This window comes from Hemicordylus capensis, chromosome 2 (assembly GCF_027244095.1).
Source record: "Hemicordylus capensis ecotype Gifberg chromosome 2, rHemCap1.1.pri, whole genome shotgun sequence".
NCBI classification, from domain to species: Eukaryota; Metazoa; Chordata; class Lepidosauria; order Squamata; family Cordylidae; genus Hemicordylus; species Hemicordylus capensis.
In genome coordinates this window covers 89,351,256-89,369,791 of record NC_069658.1, presented here as the reverse complement: position 1 = coordinate 89,369,791, position 18,536 = coordinate 89,351,256, and positions in this window count along the sequence as shown.

Sequence of the window (18,536 nt, the reverse complement as noted above, 5' to 3'; positions counted from 1 at the left end):
TAGCCTGACATATGACCTTCACCAGGGAATTGACAAAGTTAACATGTCTCTGCTGGTTCTTTTGGATCTCTCAGTGGCCTTTGATACCATTGACCATAGCATGCTGCTGGATTCCCTGAGGGATTGGGGGACAGGAGGTACTGTTCTGCTCCTATGTCTTGGGTAGATTTCAGATGGTGGTGCTTGGTAACAGTTGCTCTTCAAAATGGAAGCTACAATATGGATTCCCTCGGGGCTCCATTCTGTCAACAATGCTTATTGATATTTACATGAAACCGCTGGGTGAGGTCATCAGGGGATTTGGTGCAGGGTGTTATCAATGTGTGGTTACATAGGAACATAGGAAACTGCCATATACTGAGTCAGACCATTGGTCTATCTAGCTCAGTGTTGTCTTCACAGACTGGCAGTGGCTTCTCCAAGGTTGCAGGCAGGAATCTCTCTCAGCCCTATCTTGGAGAAACCATGGAGGAAACTTGAAACCTTCTGCTCTTCCCAGAGCGGCATCATCCCCTGAGGGAAATATCTTGCAGTGCTCACACATCAAGTCTCCCATTCAGATGCAAGCAGGGCAGACTCTGCTTAGCTGTGGGGACAAGTCATGCTTGCTACCACAAGACTAGCTCTCCTCTCCATTTGGGTGGTTGACACCCAAATCTGTTTCTCCTCCTCATCAATATCAAATGCCTGCCTACAGGCAGTAATGGGCTGTATGAGGGATAATAAACTGAAGTGGAAAACAAGCAAAGTGGAGGTTCTCATTGTTGGGGGGGGGGTCATAATCTGCAAGACAGGATAGAACTTCCTGTTCTGGATGAAGTTACACTCCCACAGAAACAGGTTCATAGCTTGGAAGGGCTCTTGGACCAAGGTCTCACCCTAGTGTCTCAGGTTCAGGCTGATACATTGTAGCCAGGGCTGATGGGAGTTGTAGTTCAGCAACATTTGGCAGTTTCCAGGTTGGGAACCACTGTCCTAGAGGACAGAATGAGGAGATACATATTTTTACATCAAGGTTATTTTTGTACACTGTTTCATGGATGTGAAGATGAATTCATAAGTAAATGGAAATACTTATGTAGAACTGCACACAAAAGAATCATGATCTAACTGTATGTACAATCACATTAATTTTTAGAACAATCACAAAGGCTTTTTAAAAAAAAGTTCACGGGTTTTTACACAAAAATGCTTGATACAGTCATGCATGTGTTCCTATCAAGACTTTGGGGGGGGGGGCATGTTTTTCTGCATTTTGGCATCCTGAAAGAGCTGGCTTTGTGTGCAAAGTGAACAGAAATATATATATACTAGCTGACCCTGCACAGAGCATCGGTGTGGTCGTGCACTGAGCCTGTGGCATTACCCCCACAACTCTCTCGCTCGCTCTTGCCATCCCCACAACTCTCTTGCCACCCCCCACAATGCTTTGCTCCCCCACAACTCTCTCTCTCTTGCTGCCCCACAATGCTCTCGCTTGCTATCACCACCCCCACAACATTCTCGCTCACTCTTGCCACCCCCACAACTCTCTCGCTCACTCTCACCACCCCCACAACTCTCTCTTACACTCATGCTGCCACCCTGCAACTCTCTTCCTCACCCTCCCCCGCAAATCTCTCTCTCACCCTCCCCCACAACTTTCTCACTCGCCCTCCCCCCACAACTCTCTCGCTCACCCTCCGCCTGCAACTCTCTCACTTGCCTTCCCCCCCACAACTCTCTCTCTCGCTTGCCCTTCCCCGCAACTCTCTCACTCACCCTCTCCCCCACAACTCTCCTGCTCACTCTCACCGCCCCCACAACGCTCTCGCTCGCTCGCTCTTGCTGCCCCCACAACTCTTTTGCTCACACTTCCCCCCCCCCACAATTCTCTTGCTTGTCCTCCCCCCACCCAACTCTCTCGCTCACCGCTTTAAGATGTAGGGAGTGATAAAATGAGACTATGAAAACAAAACCTAAACGCACCAAAAGAATCCATCTAATCCGTTTTTCTGGAGGCAAGAAATTATATAACAGCTTTACAAGTCCTATAGTGCATAAATTCTTTACAAAAATGAAATGAACAATGACGTGGGCCAAACATTTAAGAGGCAAGATTTCTGAAATTTGCCAGTCCTGCATAGCAAACCAACATTCATTTTGTCCACAAACTGGGTCATAAGGGGCATGATTTATGCTTTAAATGCATGCACAGGGAACTTTAACTGTGCAGATGGCTGCATGAGCAGATATTTTAAATCCTGCAAAATACTGCACTTGGATAGATAAGCTTTAAAAATGATTGTCCTTCCCTGTGGATCTTTTTGCATGATTTGATTCTGTTGTCTAAAAGCAAAACTACTATATTTGGAGTATTAAAACTGTGTCTTTGCTCTTAAGCAATGCTCAAGAACACTGCATTTGTGACTAGCATGTCACTGTCAGAATTTCCTTTTCAATAGAAGGAATTCATCTTTTACACTCGTTTTGTTCTATGGAAAAGGGAATCGAGTCCTCGTGCAATTTTCATTGGAAAAAAGAATCAGCACCTACTTCAGGCAAAGACCGGAATACAGCTGCTGCAGCAGAACAGGATATTGCTTTCTTTAATCTAGTGGCATATTTAAAGCTTAACTGTCAGTGCCTGCCTCTGTGTATCCAGGCAGAGAGCATTTAAAACTGTAGTCAATCTGAATGGATGAGAAATTGGTTGACCTTGGAAATCTCTGCTTAATCTCCCCCCGCCCGCCCGCCCCAGCTGCCATCAACCAATAAGAGTGATTATTATGCAACCGGCCTCACAGTCCATCAACTGGGATTTCAGTCAGCAACTACAGATATGTCATCTGGACAAAAGACATTATTTCTTGCATAATGCTTAGGCTCCTTTATAATTTCTTGTGGCTTACATGTGTTTGTGCCCCACTAGTACAAGATATGGACATGCTGCACACTTCTTCTTTGTAGTAAATGTCTCTTGGATCCTCATTTCCAGCCAATAGTATTGAGTGTGCACTTCAAAAAAAGGCTTGGCAAGAAGTTTTTTTTTGGGGGGGGGGTTAAAGAAATGGATAAACCTGTCAGAACTGCATGTTAGGGATGATGGTCTAGATCTTTGCATAATTGAAGAAGCAGATGTATGAGTGATTCATACTTCTGTCTCTTGCCCTTCTCCTCAATGTGTAAAGATGGAGCTTGGGCATCTTCCTCACAAGGGAGGAGTATCAAATGCAAGTTTCAATATGCACAAACTAAACATACCTGGTTGGGGGAGGGCTCGGGGGAAAGCAGGAGTCGTCCTGCCTCCCCACACATGATCCAAGCTGCTCTCAGACTTGCCAGCACTGGCGCCCACAGCTGCTGGGGAATGGGGGGAAAAGAGGCTGGGACCTCCCATATCCCACAATGCACCATGTGTCTGTGTCTGCTCGGTGTCTGCTTGGGCTCCCTGCAGCCTGCGCGCACACACAACCAGGGGACCTGGGTGGAGGAGTGCACTTGTGCCCTTCTTCCCAAGTAAAAGCATGCAGGAAATTCTGAGGCTACCTGGTGAGGCAGTGCTTGGATCAGCCACAATCTCAGTGCTTCGCATGAGTAGCTCTACCCTGGTAGGGCTGTGTAAACCCTAATAGGGCTGCATGTGTGAACAGCCTGATCAATCTCTTCACATGGTAAGATATGCAAGATCTCCCATATATTTTACCTAGAAATATAAAATGCAGAAGTGCAAATTTGAATGCATAATCAACTTGTGGAATTCTCTGCCACAAGATGTGGTGACAGCCTACTAGTCGGAGGGCTGTAGGCCACCTCCAGTCTCAAAGGCAGGATGCCTCTGAGTACCAGTTGCAGAGGAGTAACACCAGGAGCAAGGGCATACCCTCAACTCCTGCCTGTAGGCTTCCAGCGGCATCTGGTGGGCAATTGTGTGAAACAAGATGCTGGACAAGATGGGCCTTGGGCCTGATCCAGCAGGGCTGTTCTTATGTTCTTATGTTCTTAAATTGCTCATATGCCCATTTGTTGCTGGTTCATAGAACGTAAGAAATCAAGATTAGTTCCCTTGATACTTTAAACTGATAAGAGGACCTTGTGTAGACCATCAGAGCTTCCAGTTTCAAACTGGACTGATCTAGAGAAAGCAAACTACTTGATGAATCTTCTTTGATTCAAACCTTTGGTGTTATCTCCAGGCCTAGAAGCCCCTTAACCAAGGCAACCGCATACAGAAACATTACCATAGACAAAATCAATTGCATCTTTTACCCTACATTCCAGTTGACTTAAGAGATAACCCAGCATTCCGTGTGTGTGTCCCCTATCAACTTTGCAATGCCTGGACCACTATGAACCAAATTGGGTACAGCTGTACACTTCAATGGTGTCATTTGTAATGATGTCATCTACCCCAATTCAAGATGGTGGACGTGTGAACATTTGAGGCATAAATGGGCTAACTTGTGGACCACCTAACTGATTTGAACCAAATTAGGTACAGTTGTAGAGTGACCTACAGGGGCACCTCAATGGCATGGTTTGTGATGAGCCTTGAGCCATTTTGGAAGGGTGGTATGAAAATCAATCAATCAATCAATCAATAAGTCAAATAAATAAATAAATGATGTAATCCACCCCAATTCAAAATGGCAGACATGTGAGCATTTGAGGCACAATTGGGCTAACTTGTGAACTGTCTAACCGATTTGAACCAAATTTGGTAGAGGTATAGGGACACATAGGGAAGGCCCAACGGCATAGGTTGTAATGATGTCATTCACCCTGATTCAGGATGGTGGGCACACGAACATTTTTGGTGCAAGTGGGAACCAATTTGGACCAAATTTGGTACAGCTGTAGAGACAAATGGGGACATCTTAAATGCACAGTTTGTGATGTTGTCATCCCCCCCCCCCATGAAAGATGGCAAACACATGAACGTTTGAGGCACAAGTGGGATAACCTGTGAAATGCCTAACTGATTTGGACCAGATTTAGTCCACTGTAGGGATAGCAAAAAGAAAGTGAAAAGTGAAAAAGAAAAGAAAGAAAGTAGATTAATTCTTACTAGAACTACTTGTCTGAATATGATGTGAGTAAGTACCAAACTCGATGTCGCCTAACATTAGTACCAGACACACTAAATAATATGTCAGCGGGCACTGGAAGCTGGTGTCATATCAGCCAAGCTAATGCCACTTGCCATCAGTTCTTTTGATAGAGAATATAATATGATGTGGCACTGGGGACTCTGAAGAAGTTCAATAGTATAGTTGCAACCAAATCACGTCATAAGTTCTTATAGAGTAGACTGAAAATAAAGTATTTCTCAGCCCAAATACTATAGTATAAAGTTTGTCCCCTAACATTTAATACAACCACCTTGGTTGTTCTTTGTGACTGTATATGCATTGATGTGGTGGGCATATTAGAGTTACCAACTCTTCAGGATTGGCTGGAGTCTCCAGGAATCAGCATCAATCTCCAGCTGACAATTAAATGCAGTCTTGGAGATATTCAAGGCTTGTTATTGTTTGTTGGTTTGTTTTTGTTTTAATGGAAGAGGGAGAGAAATCTCCAGGAAGAACTTTGGTTGGAGTTGGCAATTCTGGTACAAATTCTACCTTTACTGGAGCGATGGGACTGAGACTTGAACTCATGTGCTCCACTTACCATGTCCTGAACATTTAGCATGCACTTGCAATTTCACAGGAGTATACCCAGCCACACAGTCTCCCTATCTGCCTTTAAAAAAATGTATGGATGAAGTGAAGGACTGCAGTCACATGTTATGCACAGAGATTTCATACCAGAGGGTGGATGTGTGAGCCTGAGGCCTACATGTTGGAGATGAACTTCCAGTGCATAGACCTTTTGCACCAACTGTCCCAATGACCACTAGGGGCATTGGGAGTAGAGACAGTTAGTCAGGGTCTCCCTATCTGTCCCTACTCTATGGCCCCTGAACTGACTCAGCACTTCCTGTGCTGGGTCACAATCCTTCCTTTCCTCCTAGAGAGCAGATGGAAACATCTCTCTCTCTCTCCTTACCTATCCATTATGTAGTCCTTTAGATTAGAGATAGGTCTTTCCTATCTAAGTGTATTTAACCAATAAATATTTAGTGTTTAGTCATACAAGGATCTCCATGTGTTTTCTCTAAATATTGTGGGTAAAAATCAACCACCTCTAACAGGGTTATGGGCCCAGCAGGAGCAACAGGCTTCTAGGCACAAGCAGAGTTTATTTCATTTTTCATTTTTGAAAGTGCAGCTGAGTTAGTTAGAAACTGCAGCATGGATCCTGTGACTACAGCCTACTCAGGAATGGCTCCTTCTTTTCCCAAACTGGATGGCAATAACTATGAAACCTGGGCCCTCAAGATGAAAGCGATCTTCATGACAAAAGGAATCTTTGAAGTGCTCATGAAGGGACGGCCAGCCCAAGATGAAGCTGCTCAAGCCACATGGGACAAGAAAAAGCAACACGCATATGGCCTTATAATTTTTAGTATAATAGATGATTTATTGATCGATGTGCAGGATACAGATTTAGCTTCAGAAGCATGGGATAGACTTAAAAAGCAATGTGGCCAAGTCTCTGCAAATGCAGCTCTTCTCCTGTATAAAAGGCTATGCAAAAGCAAACTGCAGGAAGGGGGAGACTTTGAAGCCCACATAGGTAGTATCTTAGAGATTAACAGGCTTTTGAAGAGTAACCAATGCGAATTGAATCATGTTATTCTAATTGGGGCAATCCTACAATCCCTGCCTAAAAGTTTTGAACCCCTAATGGTCGCTCTTGAACTGTGTCATTGTGAACTGAAGGTTGATCATGTTGTGTAGAGTCTGAGAAATTTTAATATAAAGTTGCAGCAGGAGAGATTTGAATACGATGGCACTCTGGCACATTTCAGCAGACAAAGTAATTTCAACATTAGCAAGCAAAGTAGCCTTAGTGACTCATCAGCATATTCAAAGAGCGGGAAACTCAGAGGGCACAGACCTGGTCACCATGGCAATGAAGTAAACACAGGGATGAGTCATGGCGACAAACAAAGGGAGGAGGAGAAGCACGGACAAGGGCGAGTAGTAATGCCAAAAGCTACATTGCCTTAAAAGAGCCAAGGAAGGGTCACACTTTCATCCTGGACTCAGGTGCATCCCAGAATATAATCTGTGATCCCAGCCTATTTATCGAACTCGATAAAAGCCACAGATCAGTTGTGACCCTAGCAGATTCAAGGAAGCTAAGCGTGGCTGGCAAGGGGACAGCAAAGATACTTTGTGGATCTGCTGCTGAAGCTTATGAGGTTAAGATAAATGATACACTTTTCATGCCAGAGATGCAAGTCAACTTGATTTCAATTGGGCATGGACTCAAGAAGGGGTGTAAAGCAATTTTTGAAAATGAAGCATGCTACATCTCTAAAGGTGATGAGTTAATCATGACTGCCCACATGGCAAGATATAGAAAGTCACTTGTTGCACAATCATCCACAGAAGCGGAGTACGTTTCAGCAAGTGAAGCGTGCAGGGAAGCAGTATGGATACACCAACTGCTATCAGACTTTGGCGTCGAGGAACCAAAGCCCACAGTGATGTTTGAGGACAACCAAAGTTGTATCCAGATCTCCCAAATGGAGAAGATGAAATCTCAAACTAAGCATATTCCTATAAAGCACCACTATGTTCGGGACTTGCAAGAAAAGAGGGTGGTCCAGCTGAGGTACTGCCCCACAGAAGAGATGTTGGCAGATGGATTAACCAAGCCATTATCCAAAGACAGATTCCAGATGCTTCGTGAGAAGATTGGAGTCGTGACCAGGTGCGACAGGTGATGAGAAGGGGTGTTGGAGATGAACTTCCAGTGCATCAACCTTTTGCACCAACTGTCCTAATGACCACTAGGGGCATTGGGAGTAGAGACAGTCAGTCAGGGTGTCCCTATTTGTCCCTACTCTATGACCCCTGAACTGACTCTGCAGCACTTCCTGTGCTGAGTCACAATCCTTCCTTTCCTCCTAGAGAGCAGATGGAAACATCTCTCTCTCTCTCCTTACCTATCCATGATGTAGTCCTTTAGATTAGATATAGGATTTTCCTGTCTAAGTGTATTTAACCAATAAATATTTAGTGTTTAGTCATACAAGGATCTCCATGTGTTTTCTCTAAATAGCTGCAATATCCAAACCATCCTCTGCTACCTACTCTGTAACTGGAGTGTGTGCTCATTCCTTAGTGCTCTGCTGTTTTACCTATTGTGGATAAAAATCAACAACCTCTAACACTACATTCACAGGAGTTAAGTGGGAATGAGCTCCCCCAGTCGCCTTAGCTGCCATCTAGTCCTGCAATGACTCCACAGGTCTTCCCTTTCTTTTTCTCTGCTACTGGCTGGCAAGGACAAGGATCACAGTGCACACATTTACATAGGCTGCTGTTGCAGACATTTCTATCTCCTTTGGATCCAAATGTCAGCAACTGTTGACAGAAGTGAACAGTCAGTTTAGCTGTGGAAAAAAACATTACACTTCTGATTTCCTCCTCCGCTGGAAAATTTTTGAAATGGTGGAGGAGGAAAGCAGGGATGAAGGCAGTGAGAGAACTGGTGAATTATTTTATGCCATGGAGCACCTCAGGGAAGTGTTGGGCTCAGTATATCATGATTTGGAGATCTGTGAACTGATAAAGCTCATTGGTGAGCCTCCCAATTGCTCTAACCCTGGGTCTTGGAACAGAAGAAATGTGGTATCTACTCCTAGTTGAAATGGAGAGAAAGAGGTTGCTCTGTTGGGCAGGCTAGGTAGGGTTGCCAACTCTGGCTGCAGCTATCCCTGGAAATTTTGTTTTGCAGTCTTTTTCACAATACTAGGTCATGACAATCTCCAGGATTTGTTTCAGTGGCCACCTGGAAATTAATGCGGATTCCAGGAGAGCTGGCAATTCTAGGTAGTGGAGAGCTGTGATGCTGATAGGCCTTTGTTGTATTTGTTGGAAGTGAAGGACTATACACTGTCTCTTGTCTCAATGACATAGGAGGACAGACTAGTGAGTCAGAGGGCTAGAGGGTCAAGACATTGGTCATCCCTTCTCTACTGCTCTGACACTATCCCTTTGATATGTAGATTGCTAATCTTAGGCAATTCCTTCCTTCCAGCCACTTCCTTCCTCTCTCCCTTCTCTTCCCTTCCTTCTACCTTGCAACATGCAAGCTCCTCTCCCTGCACCATGTGTGCAGAGATTCAGAATCCATCTGCATCCAGCTAGAGAGATAGATCAGAGATCCTAACTCCTCACTTTCCTATCTAGAATGGAGTTCTCTAATAAATACCACTTATATTGATTTGAAACTATGAACTGGCTCCAAGTTACTTTACTCTCAGCATCCACGCATGCCTAACTAAATTCTGCTGTGTTGTGCCTCTGTGCACTCTGCTATAATAAAAAAGAGTTTCTCTTACCAGAGAGAATTCCCAACAGTATTCGATTACATAATCTTTTGCAGTTTGTTTGGACATTTGTCCAAAGGGGGATCCTGTAGAGAGTGGTGGGGAGGAGTCAAGAGTAAAAGGGAGGGAAAGGAGAATGAGAAAAGGGAGTTTTTGCTGAATAAACCTTTAGTAAATATTTCCTTGTGTGTATGAGGAAAGCAGCTATTAAACAGCCTTCTTCCTGAAAGATAGGCCTTCATTCTGAAAGACGGTCTATAGCCAGGGAGACTGAAGGAACTGGGACAGAGTAGATGATGGACTGGAATGCAGGCATGTTTGTGTAATTTACAATTCTGGCTGCAGATTTTATGAAGTACATGTCTCATCTCTGAAATAGGCATGTATCTAAAAAATCTCATTTTTAGTGAGGGGAATCTACCAATCCATGCCTGTTAAAAGGTAATATGGGATGGGAACCAGCCCTTAAGCACAATTGTCACAGGAGAAATTCAGCCCTGTACTTAGAATCCGGGTTTTTTTTTTTGTGTCTGATTATTTGGTTTGTAGAGAGTCTTACACAATGAACACCAACTGTAACAAAAAGTGCCAAATACTGTATCACATTGGTGCTTACAACTCTTTAGTAAAGCAACATGTAAGACTCTAATTTCAGTACCAAGTGTGTTCTGTCCTTAACTCGTTTTGTGAAGCATTTTTATTAGCAGACTTCAAGTTAGTTGAACATTAAATCTGAAACTTTCTCCCCCCCCCCCCCCACCACACTGCTCTGTTCTCAGTATTGTACCATAATAGCTTTTTCAGTCTGCTGGAGCTGTGTAAAGCCATGGTGTTGCTTTACTCAGCTAAATAAACAATAAGAAAGGTTATCACCTTGAGTATACAAAGGTCCATGCAAGCTTTAGTTCAACAGTAATTTTCTGCACTTCTGAATTTATTGATGAGGCTTTCCAAGACACCCAGGAGCCTGGTAAATTAATAGCATATTACTTTGCAATGGCTCCTTTGAAATGATGACAGCCCTCCCTAGATTTACAGCCTCCTTTAATAAACCTTCTTTAAGCAGCTTGTATTATTTTAAAAAAATCACCTTGACTGTGCAAACTGACCTAAGATGAAATGGAAGCAATGGAGCAAGCCTGTACAAATTGTGATCCACTAAGCCACAAACATGTATGGTGGTCTACCAGGGACTCCACAAACATCTTTTTATTTCCATCTTCTTGCTAAGTATGCTGCTAACGCACACCAGACACCAGAATCATATCTGGAAATCAGGTCTGAATACTCCTTGCCCCGTAATACTTGCCCCAGAGGCAAGGTGAGCATTAGAAGCCCCTGAAATCTTCTCTAGTTTGGTATCTAATACAAATTAGAAAAGAATTTCTGGTTTACCCCAACATACACACACACACACCAGAGAGAAAGAGAGAGAGAGAGAGAGAGAGAGAGAGAGAGAGATGCTCTTACAAGGCCAAAAAAGGGCAGTTGCTCTTGCAGTGCTTCAGCTGCAATATGAGTAAATGGAAGAAAGGACATGGTTTCTTTCCTCCCCACTCTGGTATCTGTTAGTGCATCACAGGGAGAAAGGTTCTTGTGGTACTTTGAGAAGGTTTAAACTATGTTCTTCAGGGGCCACTGGGATCTCTCTTTCTGTGACTAGGAGTGTGCTGTAGAAGGGAGGGAGATATTAGATAACATCCTTCTTTCTTCCAGCACCCAAAATATGACTGTCACTCCTCCAGTCCAATGAATCCTAAAGGGAAGAGTGGGTTAGAAACTGGCTGGATGTAGGGAGTTTTTGAGGCTTCAGTCTCAAATTTTCAGTCTTCAGTGAGTAAATTTGGAGTACAATGGAAAAATAATCCAAGGTGTACCCTGGTGTTTGTGACTTATTTTTGAGCCAATGGTAGTGATTGACATGGTCATGTGACTTCTGCACCATGCATTCAGCTTCTGATTTTACATGGTGCAGCCACATTTTTATACCTCACTGCCCAATGCTATGCAGTATAGTGTGAGTCAGGGATCTGAGTGAGTGATGGAGCTATTATTATTATTATTATTATTATTATTATTATTATTAATGCAATTTCTATACCGCCCTTCCAAAAATGGCTCAGGGCGGTTTACACAGAGAAATAAGAAATAAATAAATAAAATGGATCCCTGTCCCCAGAGGGCTCACTATCTAAAAGAAACATAAGACAGACACCAGCAACAGTCACTGGAAGTTCTGTGCTGGGGGTGAATAGGGCCAGTTATTCTCCCCTTGCTAAATAAAGAGAATCACCATGGCAACCCATAAGTTGGACCATTGAACAACATACTATCATTTACCTGGGGTAACCAGTGAAAGATTTGCTGACAGTTTGACTGATGAGAATAGCCATTTTCAGCACATGGAAACTGAATATGGAGAAAGAAAAGCAATACAATAACATTTCTTAACAAAACACATTGCCATTCCAGTGTTTTCTCTGGGAGCTCTTTCTTCTCAGAAATGTTCTAAGTGCACACCACTAAATTGCAGGGTCTCTGTGCATCCTTTCTTGAGGAGAGAGATGAATATAAATAGGGATTCACAAAGAAGGCAGCTTTTCAAAAAGCTTTGCACCAAGATGTGGGAGGCTTTAAAATTGCTGCCCATTTCTGTGAAAAGTGATTCCTTTTTAAGGGTTTGAAAATATTCTGCTGGCCTGACCTCTCTTGGACTGCCACAGTCCAATATCCATTCTGGTAGTGTAACAGAGAGAAAAGGAGAGATGGCAAGGCCCTTCCTATCCGCCTATGTGGTTCCTTCCTTCCTGGAAGGGTCAGCCACTCTGTGTCGAATGGGGAGACCATGCAGTTGGATATTTCTGAGAGCTATTAACTTTGGAATCTCCTTTCCTTTTACTCTTATTCCCTTTCTTCCCTGACATACAGAGCAAGGATGCCAATATGCAGCAAGAGAGCAGCCTAACAGAATTTCCGAACTATCTGCACTGATTCAGCAGGGAAGTAAACATTTTTGATGCATTGCCTTTTCCAGGGAGTACCCTGGGCCAACTGAAAATATTTCCCTAAGGGTTGTGCAGCTCTTGGGGACATATTTCATGAGGTTACACTTTGTGGGATGAGGCCATACTAGAGCATCTGCTTTGCATGCAGAAGCTCCCAGGTAGGGGTGTGCACAAAACCGGCTAGGCCTGTTTGGTTCAAATTTGAACCTTATTTATTTATTTATTTGATTGGATTGGATTGGATTGGATTGGATTGGATTGGATTGGATTTGTATACCAGCCTTCCAAAATGGTTCAGGGCAAATTTGAATCAGGATGGGTAGGTTGGGTTTTGGCTTTGCTTGAAACCCCCACCCCCCACCCTTGGTTTGGTTCAAATTCAAACCCAACTTGAACCAGTTCTAAAAGGTTATAAATGTAAAGTTGTTCTGTCGAGTCAGTGTCGACTCCTTTTTTTTAAAAATAAATTTTTATTAATTTTAACAATAATCATTCACAACACATTAAACAAACATGGACTTCCCGCTCACACCTCCTTGTGAATCACCAACTATAGAATTAACCCTTGCTCTAATGATAATTCAAAACATAGATTTAAACCTTACAAACACAATTTTGATCTACTCAACCTGCTAATATTACTAAATTTCAAACCCTGTTGTAAAATCAATATTAGGAAAATAGTTCTTTAAATACAATAAAAATGGTTTCCAATCTTCTTTGAAACATTCCAAATTTTGGTCTCTTATCAATACTGTAAGTTTTGCCATCTCCGCATATTCCAAAATTTTTATCAGCCAATCTTCTTTTGAAGGCAGTTCATTGCTCTTCCATTTCTGTGCATATATTATTCTGGCCGCCGTGGTAGCGTACATAAAAAATGTTAAATTAGTTGTAGAAAACACTCCTTGTGTTATTCCCAGCAGGAAGGATTCTGGCTTCTTAGGAAATGTCATTTTAAATATTTTCTTTAACTCATTATATATCATGTCCCCAAAGGCCTTAGCCTTCCTACAAGTCCACCACATATGAAAAAAGGTTCCTTCAGAGTGTCCACATTTCCAACATTTGTTTGAAACATTTTTATACATTAATGCCAGTTTTTTTGGTGTCAAATACCACCTATACATCATTTTATAATAATTTTCTTTTAAAACATAACATGCAGTGAACTTTAAATCAGTTTTCCATAATTTTCCCCAGGCTGCCATTTCTATATTGCACCCCACATCTTGAGCCCATTTTACCATAGTCTCTTGTCTCCTCCAAAAGCAAGAGCTTATACATTTTAGAAGCTAATTTTTCATCATTTTCACACAGCTCCTTCTCAAATCTCAACGAATCAGTGTCGACTCCTGGTGACCACAGAGCCATGTGGTTTTTGGGTAGAATACAGGAGGGTTTACCATTGCCATCTTCCATGCAGTATGAGATGATGCCTTTCAGCACCTTCCTATATCGCTGCTGCCCGATATAGGTATTTCCCATATTCTGGGAAACACACCAGTGGGGCTTCAAACCAGCAATCTCTTGCTCCCTAGGCAAATTACTTCCCCGCTGTACTATTAGGTGGCTATCATCTCATCATCTCATACTGCACGAGAGATGGCAATGATAAACCCCTCCTGTATTCTACCAAAGAAAACCATATGGCTCTGTGGTCACCACGGGTCGACACCGAAACTTTACTTAAAAGGTTCTACCTAGGGTATAATGGAGACTGGAACCAGCCCATTATTCCCTATGCCTAGCACCTAGGGGTACAAAACCAGGGTGGGTGGTAGGCACCCCCCTACTACCCACCAAACCCCCAAGCAATTGAATACTCCTCTGTTTTTAAATGGAGTTCTGAAGATTTTTTTTTTTTTTTTTTAAAAACATTTTTTGCATTTTCCCCATAGGGAATAATGGGGATTTGAGGATGCCCCATTTGCCCCCTGGGGGGATTTGGGGCAAGGCACATTGTGCCATAACTCCCCTCTGAAGCCCCAGGCTGGTGGGGTTCATGGGTTTTTAAAATATATTTTAAAAGATTTTAGCCTGTTCCAGTGCAATGAACTGGTATTGCTCCTCCATTCAGAAAAAGAACAGTGTGTGACCTAATTGCTGTGATCTCTGCATTCACAGACTGACCCGCACCCTGCAGTGAACACTGCAAACAGTGGCCGGGTCATCTTGAGGGATTTCACAATGATGCCAAACAACGCTGCTCTGTGTGGCCTCGGACATCCTGGACACTTTCTTGGGTCTTCTTGGTGATGGCGGCACTAGGGGTGCCACTGGTGGTCCCCTGCTGCCATCACCCACCCCCCTTCCACCCTGGGCATCAGAAGAAGTGCCTGGTTTCGACGGAGGGGGCACCTCCACTGCAGCAACAGACCCTTCCTCCTTGGACCCAGAATGGGAGGACCCAGAACTTGATTCCACCACAACCTGGGCTTCATTAGCCCCCCCCCGAGTGGCGAGAGGAGTACGGGGGGGGGCACAAGAGGGATGGAAAATATGGCTGCACTGCCAGCTGTCAAGCCCCTGCCCTCCACCCACCACCCTCCACCGCAGCCATGGAAGCAGCTTTCCTGGCAGGAGAGCCCTCTGCACTGCCAGGCTCCGCACGGGATGGCAGCCCTGGCAGTGCACCCATGGATGGACCTGCTGGCTCAGTGGAACCTTCATGTCACCACCTCACCTGGGGTAAAGAACTTGCTGATAAGGACCTGTGGGACTCCATTCCGGCATCTTCTCTGCCCTCCACCCTTGCCTCCTGCACCAGCTTGGGGACCCCTCCCACCTCTGCCTGCCACGCTGCTGCAAGCCTTGTTCATCACATGGTACTCAGACATGACCCCTTTGGGTGTGAGCTTAAAAAAAAATTAAGATGTTTTTAAAGAAAAAATGGGGGGGACCCCATCCACCCCCCCCCAAATTAACACAGCTACCCACCCACTCTACACAAACACACACAAACACACACACACACACACACAAAGTGGAGGGCAGCTAATGGAGATCTGCAAAAACAAGAAACAACCTGCAAAGAAAAGCACAGGAAAAAATACCTCCCCCAACCCAAACAAGAAAGGAGGCTCTATTTAATGAAAACTAATGCTGTAAGGGGGCACAAAAAAACCCAAAACACTTGCCCCTCATTGTCCTGAAGAATCTCCTGCCCCCCACACACTGGTCAAGGCGGGGAAAGCCCTTACCTGAGCAGTAGTGGGCTGGCAGCAGGTGGGCACAGCCAGGGAGGGCAGAATGGGCAGCTTGCTGGCTACCTACACAAACAAACAAATTAAATGAAACAATAAATAAAATAAAATAAAATAAAATAAAATAAAATAAAATAAAAAGCTGGTGGGGGAAATGTGCTCGAATAGGTAAGAAAAAGGGAGGCGAGGGAAAGCGGACTGAGGGGAGGCAGGTGGTGTGCTAAGTACAGCAGGAAGAGGGTTAAAAAAGAAAAGCACCTGCTCCAGAGAAAACAAGGAAATCCTCCCCCTAAAGAAAGGCAACATGAATTAAATCAACTGAGGCTGCTGAGCAGTGGACTCTTCAACTCAGCCCAGAATTAAAAGCAGCAGCCAGTCAGTGACAACAGCAGAAAGGCGAGGGGGGGCAAGGGGATGAACCAAGGAAATGGGCCCGAGAGGCCTCTCAGGCCAGAGGGCCAATGCCCCACCCCCGGCAGTGGGCACAGAGCAGGAGAGACAGTCACTCACTCGGAAAAAAGAAGAAAAATCTAGCAGCAGCACAGACATGCACACACTCAGCCAGGGAAAATTACTTTGGAGAAGAGGGAGTGCTGGGGAAGGCAAAGGCAAAAAAATAAAGGGGGGGGGGGCAGAGGGACAGAGGTAGGCAGACACAAGAAGTCTACAGCCAAACCTTCTCACCACCAGCAACTAGCAACAGCAAGCGGCAAGAGCGATTTTGTAAAGGCCAGGACTTGCCTTTAAATAGTATTCGAAACTTCATCTTTTGGAGCCCCCATCTTTGCCCTCCCCCTTGGCCAATAGGGTACTAGTTTTCAAGGTATAGCACCACTGGAAAGCCTATCAGAGAGGCAGAGACATCTGGCCAATCAGGGAATCAGGAGCTCGGCAAATGAAATCAAGCAGGACAAGTGACACAAAATGGAGTCTAGGACCTAAAATGGAGGCTAGAGCCTTTAAGCTTCTTCGAACCGGTTCAAACTGAACCAGGATTGATTGGTTTGAACTCAGACCAGAATTGCCAATGCAATGCCCTGTTTGGTCCAAGTTCAAACCTTCAAATTGAACTGGTTCGGATTTGAACTGGTTGGCACATCCCTACTTCCAGGTTCAATCCCTGGCATCTGAAACTTTGGAGAGCCACTGCCAGTCAATGTATGCAATACTGAGCTAGATGGATCAATGGTCTGACGGTATAAGACAGCTTCCTATGACAAAGCCCCCTAACTAAGGCCTGCTCAACTTTAGCTTTCCTGCAGATGCTGGCCTACAGCTCCGATTGATTGATTGACGGAGAGCTGTCAAGTCAGTGTCAACTCTTAGCAACCACATAGATAGATTCTCTCCAGGATGATCTGTCTTCAACTTGGTCTTTAAGATCTCTCAGTGGTGCATTCATTGTTGTAGTAATCAAGTCCATCCACCTTGCTGCTGGTCATCCTCTTCTCTTTCCTTCCACTTTCCCCAGCATTATGGACTTCTCAAGGGAGCTGGATCTTTGCATAATGTGTCCGAAGAATGATAGTTTGAGCCTGGCCATTTGTGCCTCGAGTGAAAATTCTGGATTGATTTGTTCTATGATCCATTTGTTTGTTTTCCTGGCTGTCCATGGTATCCTCAGAAGTCTTCTCCAGAACCAAAGTTCAAAACCATCAATACTTTTTCTATCTTGCTTCTTCAAAGTCCAGCTTTTGCATCCATAGAGTGTCACAGGAAAAACCATTGTCCAAATGATTCTCAACTTTGTAGGTGTAGACACGTCACGACATCTAAATAAACTGAAGCTGAATCCAGATAAGATGGAGGTACTTATTGTGCGGGGTCAGAAATCCAGAGATGATTTTGATCTACCTGTTCTGGATGGGGTCACACTTCCCTAAAAGGAACAGGTCCGCAGTCTGGGAGTACTCCTGGATCCACACCTCTCCTTCGTTTCTCAGGTTGAGGCAGTGGCCAGGGGGTGCTATCTATCAGTTTCAGCTGATACACCAGCTGTGCCCATTTGTTGAGATCAATGACCTCAAAACAGTGGCACATTTGTTGGTAATCTCCAGACTTGACTTCTGAATTGTGCTCTACATAGGGCTGCCTTTGTACGTAGTCTGGAAACTTCAGTTGGTTCAGAATGTGACAGCCAGGTTGGTCTCTGGGTCATCTCGGAGAGACCACATTACTCCTTTGCTGATGGAGTTACACAGGTTTCTGGGCAAAATACAATGTGGCAGTTATCTATACATATAATTCTCTTGGGGCTGACTGAGTTGAAGACTACATCCGGAGGCATCTGGAGCCGTGTGGATGCCTGGAAGTGCAGGAAAAGAAAGGTGGCTTTAAGAAGCTGCTCCTGTTGCTGTCCACAGAAGCAAAGAGAATTCTGCTGCCAGTAAGGCATCCAGCCACCATTGATACATTGAGCTAATCAGGTGTGCCTCACACTATTGGATTGATTTGGTGCAAGCAACCCTCTGTGCATCATCACAACTCTCTGTGCACAATACCAGGATCTGATCTGATCCTGATAATTTTGGCCGTGCACAATCCTATTATTTATTTTGGAAGTATGCACAACTATCAAATTGTAGAGCTGCTCACAAATACACACACTCCTAATTTATAAAAGTGAAAACCATGTCATATTGAAAATTAAATATTCCAAGAGTGAACAATTAAACATTCTGAATTGCATTATGACCAATAGTAGATGGTTGGGTAGGTTGGTACGTAGGTAGATAGGTAGACAGCTTTGTAGTGGGGGTAAGGAGAGAGAAAACAAAGCTCCCTTAAGCAGATACAATGGCCATTGAGGAGGAGGAGATGACAGGGGTGGGGGGTGGGGAGTGCTGATGCCAAGGATAAGAAGGAGCAGTGAGGGGCGGGAAAGAGTCAGCAATG